Here is a 10,453-nt window from a genome sequence, read left to right as displayed (position 1 = left end):
TTTAGTCTAAGTGCATTTTAGGATGCATAATTCCTTTACTTATTTATTTTATTTATTTTTTTATTTACTTATTTATTTTTAAAAAAGATTTTATTTATTTATTCATGAGAGACCCAGAGAGAGAGGCAGAGACACAAATAGAGAAAAAAAGCAGGCTCCCTGCAGGGAGCCCAATATGGGAGTCGATCCCAGAATCTCAGGATCATGACCTGAGCCAAAGGCAGATGCTCAACCACTGAGCCACCCAGGTATCCCTGTACAATTCCTTTAACACTTGCCTTTAAAACAATTAAATAGAGCTCTTTTACAAGTTAATTTTAGCAATACCGTCTGGATGTAGAAAAATATCTTACATTTGTAACACACATAAACATATATACACAAAGTGCAAACAAAATCATCTTTTTTTCATTAATATTTGTTGAGAGGACATTAAAAGCACATTCAAATCTTTTTTCTTTCTCTCTTTCTTTTTCTTTCGAAAAATTAAAAAACCAGATTTTATTTATTTTTATTTATTTTTTTTTAAAAACCAGATTTAAAAAATTTTATTTAAAAATCTCCCATTTCCATTATTAAAAATCTCCCATTCTCCATTATTTTTGGTGAGAATACCATTTTTTCCCACATCAGTAAGTAAGTATGTCACCAATAATTGTTGCTCTTGCAAATTAAACATAGTTTCCACATTTTTTTTTCAGAAAAAAGTTTAAAAAGTTTAAGTAACTTAACCAACATAGGGCTATACCCAACAAGCCTATACCCAACATAGGGCTTGAACTCACAACCCTGACATCAAAAGTCATATACTCCACAGCTTTGAACCAGCCAGGCACCACAGAATTTTTTAAAAAGATTTTATTTATTTATTTATTTATTTATTTATTTATTTATTTATTTATTAGAGAGAGAGAGAGAGAGAGAGCAAAAGATAGGGGATGGTCAGAGGGAGAAGCTGACTCCCCACTGAGCAAGAAGTGCAGTGTAGGGCTTGATCCAGGGACTCGAGGATCATAATCTGAACCCCCTACATTCCCCCCTAGAAATTTTTTCAATTAAGTTTTTAATTTTAATTCCAGTATTGTACCATACAGTATTAGTTTCAGGTTTACAATATAGTGATTCAACAGTTCTACACATTACTCATGCTCATCACGATAAGTCTACTCTTAATCCCCTTCACCTATTTCATCCATCCCTCCACCACCTCCCTGCTGGCAGCCATCAGTTCGTTCTCTATAGTTAAGAGTCTTTTTTCTTGTTTTGTCTCTCTCTCTTTTTTTTATTTGCTTGTTTCTTAAATTCCACATATGAGTGAAATCATACGGTATTTGTCTTTCTCTGACTTATTTCTCTTGGCATTATACTCTCTAACTCTATCCAGGTTATTGCAAATGACAAGATTTCATTTCATTTCATTTATTTGTTTACTTACTTATTTGAGAGAGCACAAGCAGAGGGTTGGGAGGGGGGAGAAGTAGATTCACACTGTGCTGGGAGTCCAATATGGGTCTCAATATCAGGACCCTGGGACCATGACTTGAGCTGAAGGCAGACACTTAACCGACTGAGCCACCAATTTTATTCATTTTAATGGTTGAATAATATTCAACTATGTATCTCTCTTTTATTAAAGCAAATCTAATTCCAAGATAGCATTATAGGGGATCCATCCCTGGGTGGCTCAGCAGTTTAGCGCCTGCCTTTGGCCCAGGGCGTGATCTTGGAGTCCCAGGATCGAGTCCACATCGGGCTCCCTGCATGGAGCCTGCTTCTCCCTCTGCCTGTGTCTCTGCCTCTGTGTGTCTCTCATGATAAAATCTTTAAAAAGAAAGATAGCATTATAATTTATGGATCCATTAATTAGTTTTTTTCCATTCTGTAACATGGCCAGTTTTGTCCAAGGGTGCCAAAATCTTCAGCAACAAATAAACCAAATGGAGCCCAGGTGCCTCTGTGAGCATTGGTTCCTTCCAGAAGCCAGGGGCTTCACTGACTGAACCAAGTGGCTTCCTACTTTCTGGCTGCTTGGTCTTGATTTTCTCTAATTGCGTGTGTAAGAAGACTAATTTAGACATGTCAAAAGAACCCCATTTGGGCCATCTGAGACTCAGTTTATCCTTAGTTATATTTTCCTCTTTAAGTAAGTGCTTTCAAGTAGAGGCTCCGTGAATGTTGTATATAGAGCCTGCTGGAGCTCCTGTGAATGTTGTTGGTTTTCTGGGAGCTGTTCAACTTTTAAAGCTCAGTGCTCTTCTATTCATTTTAGTTTCAGTTTTGGAATAAGGTTTGAGCAAAATCAAAGGATAGTAAGTATAATGGATAGAGAAGGCGCTGATTGTGAGTGTCACTTCCAAACAGCTATGATACCCTCTCTGGTGTGACTTGGTTTCTCTCAGGGAGATCTAAGGCCATTAAGAAGGCTCCCAGCACTGGGATGATGAGTTCTCATGTGTGTGTCCCTGGACCACACAATCATTAATGATCATACGAGATGGGAAGTTCCTGTGGGATTGCGACCCGTCTTGAGGAAATCTGTAGACACTTCCACTGGGCTTTAGTCACCTGAGAGCACTGTACAGCCAGAAGGAGCAAGTGTCCCTTCTCTTGGAGCTGAATCATTCAGTCTCCTATTTCTAGTCAGAGAATTCACTCAAGCCTTATATAAATAACGTTACTTAGTATAGTCCCAAATTAAAACAACCAACCCATCAACTCCAACCCCTTTAGGTTATTCCCACCTAAAAAACATTACCGATAACCCTGAACAGTTTGAGTAAGTCGGGACCATCTCCTCAAATTGAGGAGGTCCAGATATCAGGAGAACTCACTGGTAAACCTGTGAGGTGCTGAGAAGTTGGACAGGCACAGAGGGCCCGTGCTGGTGCCAAGTGCAGAGTTCCAGAGCAGAGAAAATATGGATTCAATGAGTAAGGATTAGAGGTGGCTGGAGGGTGGAGTTGGGATTGGTTAGATTGTATGTGAAATATGTTCTCCAGGGCAAGCCCTTTGCTATTTCCAAAAAGGGCTAGCCTTGGGTGGGGCCAGTAAGCTTTTTAAGATGTCAAAACATCCATAAATCATAGAAAAAAATTAATGCGTATACTTTAACTAGCAGTATATGAGATCACATATTTTCCCACAGTCGTAGTATGATCTGTATTTCCTTTGTTGCTTATTTCTCTTTGATTATTTCTCTCATTTAATTTACCAAATAACAAATATTAAATGCTCCCAATGTACTTACATGTGTGAAGAAAATAAGATAAAACCCTGGCCCTCAGGAAGCTCACACTTAAGAAAATGTAAAAGGCCCATAGGGAGGAAGCCACAGAACCTGAGAGAGATATAAGGGAAGAGCTAAATGATGAAGGACAATGTTGATGGATAAGGAGAATCAATGTCAGAAATATAGTGATTATTACCAACGTGGTAAGTGTGATACAACATTTTTGGGGGTGGCAGAGATGGCAAACTGACAAAATGTTACTTGAAATAATGAATGGATAAGGACATCTTGAAAAATAGTATGAGGATATATTATCTGCTTTACCAGATACTATAAAGCATAGCACCCGGGTGGCTCAGTGGTTGAGTCGTGATCCTGGGGTCCTGGGATTGAGTCCCACATCTGCCTGTGTCTCTGCCTCTCTCTGGGTCTCTCATGAATAATAAATAAAATCTTAAAAAAAAAAGGACAGCAATTAAATCAGTGTGATAATGGCCCAATAACAGACAACCAGAAACAAACACTGGTTTATATATGATGTGCCTATATACAAGCAAGGACCATAGTATTTTAATTATTAGTTTTCCAGTATCTAAAAACCTGGTAAGGTTTTATATTTACAGTAAAAAGATACTATTTATGGTAGAAATGATATTTCACTTCTTTCAAAAAATCCAGGTAAGTTAAAGCTTTCAAAGCCAAATAGAAAAGTACTATTTTTCCTGATTTGATTTACTAAAATTTTTGTCAAGAGTTTTTTCTGAGCAATCCTTAAAACTAGTTAAGTTTTTTTTAAGATGTTATTCTTTATTCATGAGAGACACAGAGGCAGAGGTATAGGCAGAGGGAGAAGCAGGCTCCCCACAGGAGCCTGATGCAGGACTTGATCCCAGAACCCTGGGATCACAATCTGAGCCAAAGGTGGATGCCCAACCACTGAGCCACCCAGGTGCCCCTAAACTAGTTCAGTTTAAGGAAATTTACTTCCAAACTCCTGAGAGTAAAGTCTTTTTTTTTTTTTTAAGGCCCAACATGAGGTTTGAACCCATGACCCCAAGATTAACAGTCACATGTTCTACCAACTAAGCCAACCCCGCACTTAGTGAATACTATCTTATTACAAAGGTAAGGGAGAGAGTTTAAAGAATGCATCAGAAAGAAACACTATATGATGAAATATGGTTTTATTTTTATTATTTTAATTTTTAATTTTAATTCCAGTATTGTTACCATGCAGTATTGTTACCATTTTTAATTTAATTCCAGTATTGTTACCATGCCTATTGTTTCATGTTATATATATACACATATATGCACACATATGTACATAGGAGATCATAAATAATATATATATTTTAAAATTTTTATTTATTTGAGAAAGAGAGAGAGAGAGAATCCTCAAGCAGACTCCCCTTCAGCGGGGAGCCTGACATGGGGCTCGATCCCAGAACCCTGAGATCATGACCTGAGCTGAAATCAGGAATTGGACACTCAACCAACTGAGTCATCTAGGCACCCCAAAAGTCCCTTTCTAATCAAGAAAGGATTTCTTTCTCTTTTATTTTTTTCCTTCACTTTGTTTTGTTTCTTAAATTTCACATATGAGTGAAATTGTATGGTATTTGTATTTGTCTCTGACTGACTTATCTCACAGCATTATATTCTCTAGCTCCATCCATGTTGTCGTAAATGGTAAAATTTCATTCTTTATGACTGAACAATATTCCATTGTATTTATATACATCATCTGTATCCATTCGTTAACCAGTGGTCACTTGGGTTGCCTCCATATGTTGGCCGCTGTGAAGGCTACTACAGCAGACATAAGGGTGCATGTGTCCCTTTGAATTAATGTTCTTGTATTCTTTGAGTAAATACCTCATGGTGTCATTGCTGGATCATAAGATAGTTCTTTTTTTTTTTTTTTTAAGTAAGGTCTATGTTCAACGTGGTGCTTGAACTCCACATCCTGAGATCAAGAGTCTACCTGAGCCAGCCACCTCAATCTTTTTAACTTTTTGAGGAGCCTCCATCCTGTGTTCCACAGTGGCTGCACCAGTTTGCATTCCCACCAGCAGTGCACAAGTTCCTTTTTCTCCACATCCTCACCATCGCCAACGTCTGGTGTTCCTTGTGTTTTTGATTTTAGACATTCTGACAGGTGGCAGATAATATCTTGTTCCCCTTTTGATTGGCATTTCCCTGATGATCAGTGATACTGAGCATCTTTTCATGAGTCTGTTGGCCATCTTGGATGTCTTCTTTGGAGAAATGTCTGTTCATGTCTTCGCCCATTTTATAATTGGATTATTTGGTTTTTGGGTATTGAGTTTTATAAGTTATTTTTGTATTTTGGATACTGATCCTTTATCGATATGTCATTTGCAAATATCTTCTCCCATTCCATAGGTTGCCTTTTAGTTTTGTTGATTGTTTCCTTTGCTGTGCAGAAACTTTTTTACTTTGATGTAATCCCAATAGTTTATGCTTTTGTTTTCCCCTGCCTTAGGACACACATCTAGAAAGAGGTTGCTATAGCCAATATCAAAAGAAGTTACTGACTGTGCTCTCTTCAAGGATTTTTATGGTTTCAGGCCTCACATTTAGGTCTTTAATCCGCTTTGAATTTATTTTTCTGTATGGTATAAGAAAGTGGTCCAATTTCATTTTTTTTTTTGCTCATTTCTGACCAGTTTTCCCAACACCATTTATTGAAGACCTGTCTTTTTCCCATTGGATATTCCTTCCTGCTTTGTCAAAGATTAATTGACCATATAATTATGGGCTTACTGTACATTTTTATTCTCTTCTGCTGATCTATGTGTCTGTTTTTCGTGCCAGTACCATACTGTTTTGATGACTATAGCTTATAATATAACTTGAAGTCCAGAATTGTGATGCCCTGTGCTTTGCTGTTTCAAGAGTGGTTTGGCCATTTAGGGTCTCTTGTGGTTCCATACAAATTTTAGGATTGTTTGTTTTAGTTCTGTGAAAAATACTATTGGTATTCTGATAAGGATTGTGATAAATGTATAGATTGCCTTGGGTAATATTAATATTTTAACAATATTTATTCTTCCAATCCATGAGCATGGAATGTCTTGCCATTTCTTTGTGTCATCTTCAATTTCTTTGATTGGTGTTTTATAGTTTTCCAAATACAAGTCTTTTATCTCTTAGGTTAGATTTATTCTTAGGTTTCTTATTTTTGGTATAATTGCAAATGGGAATTTAAAAAATTTTTTGTTTATTTTTATTTTAGAGAAAGAGTGGGCATGTAGTGGGGAGGGACAGTGGAAGATGGAGAGAGAAACTGAAGCAGACTCTGCAGAGCACAGAGCCCAACGTGGGGCTTGATCTCAGGACCCGAGATTATGATCTGAGCTGACACTGAGAGTTGGATGCATGACTGACTGGCCCACCCAAGTGCCCTAAATGGGATTGTTTTCTTAATTTTACTTTCTGCTGCTTCATTATTGGTATATAGAAATGCATCAGCTTTCTGTACATTGATTTTGTAAACTGTGACTTTACTGAATTTATTTGTCAGTTCCAGCAGTTCTTTTTGTGGAGCCTTTTGGGTTTTCTACTTATGGTATCATGTCATCTGCAAATAGTGAAAATTTTACTTCTTCCTTACCCATGTGGATGACTTTTATTTCTTTTTCTCCTTTGACAGCTGTGGTTACGACTTCCAGTACTATGTTGAATAAAAATTTTAAGAGTGGACATCCTTGTCTTGTTCCTAAGAGCTTTTCCCCATTAAGGATGTTAGCTGTAGGTTTTTATTATGTGGCCTTTATTATGTTGAGGTATGTTCCCGCTAAATCTACCTTGTTGAGGGTTTTTATCATGAATGGATATTGTAGTTGTTCAGATGCTTTTTCTGCATCTATTGAAATGATCATTTGGTTCTTATTCTTTCTCTTACTGATGTGATGTATCATGTTGGTTGATTTGCAAATACTGAACTACCCTTTGACCCCAGGAATAAATCCCACATGATGGTGGGATGATTTTTTAATGTATTATTGAATTCACTTTGGTTATTATTTGGTTATTATTGAGAATTTTTGCATCTATGTTCATCAGGAATATTGGCCTCTAGTTCTCTTTTTTAGTGATGTCATTATCCAGTTTTGGTATCAGGATAATGTTGGCTTCATAGAATTAATTTGGAAATTTTTCTTTCTTTTCTAATTTTTAGAATAGCTTGAAAAGACTAGGTAATAACTCTTCTTTAAATCTTTAGTAGAATTTTCCTGTGAAGCCATCTGGCCCTGGATTTTTGTTTGTTGGGAGTTTTTGGGTTACTGACTCCATTTTTTTGCAGGTTATCAGTCTGTTCAAAATTTTCTACTTCTTCCTCTTCCAGTTTTTGTAGTTTATATGTTTTAGAAATTAATCCATTTCTTCTAAGGTGTCCAAGTTGTTGGTATAGTTTTTCATAATATAATGATTGTTTGTATTTCTGTGATATTGGCTGTTATTTCTCTTCTCTCATTCATGATTTTATTTGAGTTCTTTCTCTTTTTTCTTCATAAGTCTGGCTAGAGGTTTATCAATTTTTATCCTGCTTGGATATTCTCTCCTTCTGCCCCCTCCCCAACTTGTGCTCTCTCTCTCTCTCAAATAAATATATCTTTTTAAAGAAAGTTATGTTTTCTTGTTGATTTTCTGTTTGGATGATCTGTCCATCCAGGTAAATGGGGCATTAAAGTATGCTACTAGTATTGCATTACTATCAGTTCCTTTATGTTTGTTACTAACCATTTTATGTATTTGGGTGTTCCTCTTAGGCATAAATGTTTATAATTGTTATATCTTCTTGCTGGGTTTCCCCCTTTCTTATTATGTGTCCTTCTTTGTTTCTTATTACAGTTTTTGTTTTAAATTCTATTTTGTCTGATATAAGTATTGTTACTTCAGCTTTCTTTAATTTTTTAAAAAGATTTATTTATTTGAGACAGAGATAGCAAGGGATTCCCCTTTAATATTTCTTGCAGGGAGGGTCAGAGAGCAGGAGAAAGAAAGCTTAGCAAACTCTGTGCTCAGCGCGAGGCCCAACCTGGGGCTTGATATCACAACCCTGAGATCATGACCTGAGCCAAAACCAAGAGTTGGACACTTAACTGAGCCACCCACGTGCCCCTCAGCTTTCTTTTGACAACTCTTTGCATGATAGATATTTCTCCATCTCCTCACTTTCAATCTGCAGGTGTCTTTAGGTCTAAAATAGATCTCTTGTAGGCAGCATGTAGATGGGTCTTACTTTTTCTTTATTTCCATTCTGTCACCCTATGTCTTTTGATTAGACCATTTAGTCCCTTTACATTCAAAATAATCAGCGATAGATACATATTTATTGCCATTTTGTTACTTATTTTGTGGTTATTTCTGAAGATTTTCTCTGATTCTTTCTTGTTATTCTCTTTCATGTTTTGTTGATTTTCTTTTTTCTCTATATTTGGATTTCTTTCTCTTTATTCTTCACATGTTTACTAGTGGTCTTTAAAAAGACGTGCCTATTATTTGAGAGAGAGAGAGAGAGAGAGAGCATGGGGCAGGTTAGGGGGGGAGGAAGAGAACCACAAGAAGACTCCGCACTGAGTGCAGAGCTCAATACAGGGCTCATTCTCACAACCCTGAGATCATGATTTGTGCTGAAAGCGAGTTGGACACTTAACTGTCTAAGCCACCCAGGTGCCCCTGTTACCGTTACCATTAGGTTTGTATGTAAAGTCTTCAATAGCAGTCTATATTAAATTGATGATCATTTAAGTTTGAACCCATTCTTTTCTCCTCTCCTGTGTACATTTTAGATATATATTATTATAGCCTTTTTGTGTGTGTGTGAGTTCCTTAACCAATTTTACACAGAAGTATTCATTTTTACTACTTTTGTATTTCCTACTTTTATGTAGTCACTTTTGGATCTTTCTTTTCTTTTCTTTCTTTCTTTCTTTCTTTCTTTCTTTCTTTCTTTCTTCTTTCTTTCTTTCTTTCTTTCTTTCTTTCTTTCTTTCTTTCTTTCTTTCTCTTTCTTTCTTTCTTTCTTTCTTTCTTTCTTTCTTTCTTTCTTTCTTTCTTTCTTTCTTTCTTTCTTTCTTCTTTCTCTTTCTTTTTTTTAATATTTATTTATTTACTTAAGTAATCTCTGCACCCAATGTGGGGCTTGAACTCCTGACCCCAAGATCAAGAGTCACATGCTGTAATGATTGAGCCAGCCAGGTACCCCTAGTATCTCCGTTCTACTCAAAGATTCCCCTTTTATGTATCTTGCAGGACTGGTTTAGTGGTCACAAACTCCTTTAGTTTTTGTTTGTCTGGGAAAGCCTTAATCTGTCTATTCAGAATGATAGCCTTGCTGGATAAAGTATTCTTGGCCGCAGATTTTTCCAATTCAGCACTTTGAATATATCACGCCACTCCCTTCTAGCTTTCAAAGTTCTGTTGAAGAATCTACTAGCCTTATGGGTTTTCCCTTGTAAGATACTCACTTCTGTTTTACCACTTTTAAGATTTTTTTCTTTACCACCATATTTTTCCAATGTAATTACAGTATGTCTTGGTGTGGGTCTGCTTTTGTCAATTTTGGTGGGAGTTCTCAGTGCCTCTGCCTCTGGATAGATTTCCTTCCCCAGGTTAGGAAAGTTATCAGTTATTACTTCTTCAAATAAATTTTCTGCCCCCCTTTCTCTCTTCTCCTGGGACTCCTATAATGCAAGTATTATTACATTCGATGGAGTCACTGAATTCCCTGTCTGTTCTTGTTTTGTGTAACTTTTTTTTCTCTTTCGTTCAGCTTGATTATGTTCCATTACTCTGTCTTCTGGGTCACTAATTCATTCCTCTGCTTCTTCCATCCCACTATTCATTCCACCAAATGTGTTTATTATTTCATTTATTGAGCTTTTTTATCACTTTGATATTCCTTATCTCTGTGTAAATGTCTCACTCATGTCTTCTACTCTTTTCTCAAGTCCACTGAGTATCCTTGGGATCAGTATCCTTTAAATTCTCTATTAGGCATGTTAGTTATATCTGTTTTGCTTAAATCTCTGGCCATGGACTTGTCTTGTTCTTTGACTTGGGATAAATTTCTACCTCTTTTTTTTTTTTTTTTCTCCCTATCTCATTTTGTCTGCTTCTCTGGGTCTGTTTCTCTGGGTTAAGAAAGTCAGCTACGTCCTCTTTTTTTTTTTTTTAAGTTAGGCTCCACAC

Source organism: Vulpes lagopus, chromosome 16, assembly GCF_018345385.1.
Source record: "Vulpes lagopus strain Blue_001 chromosome 16, ASM1834538v1, whole genome shotgun sequence".
Lineage (NCBI taxonomy): Eukaryota > Metazoa > Chordata > Mammalia > Carnivora > Canidae > Vulpes > Vulpes lagopus.
This window is presented reverse-complemented; position numbering follows the sequence as displayed.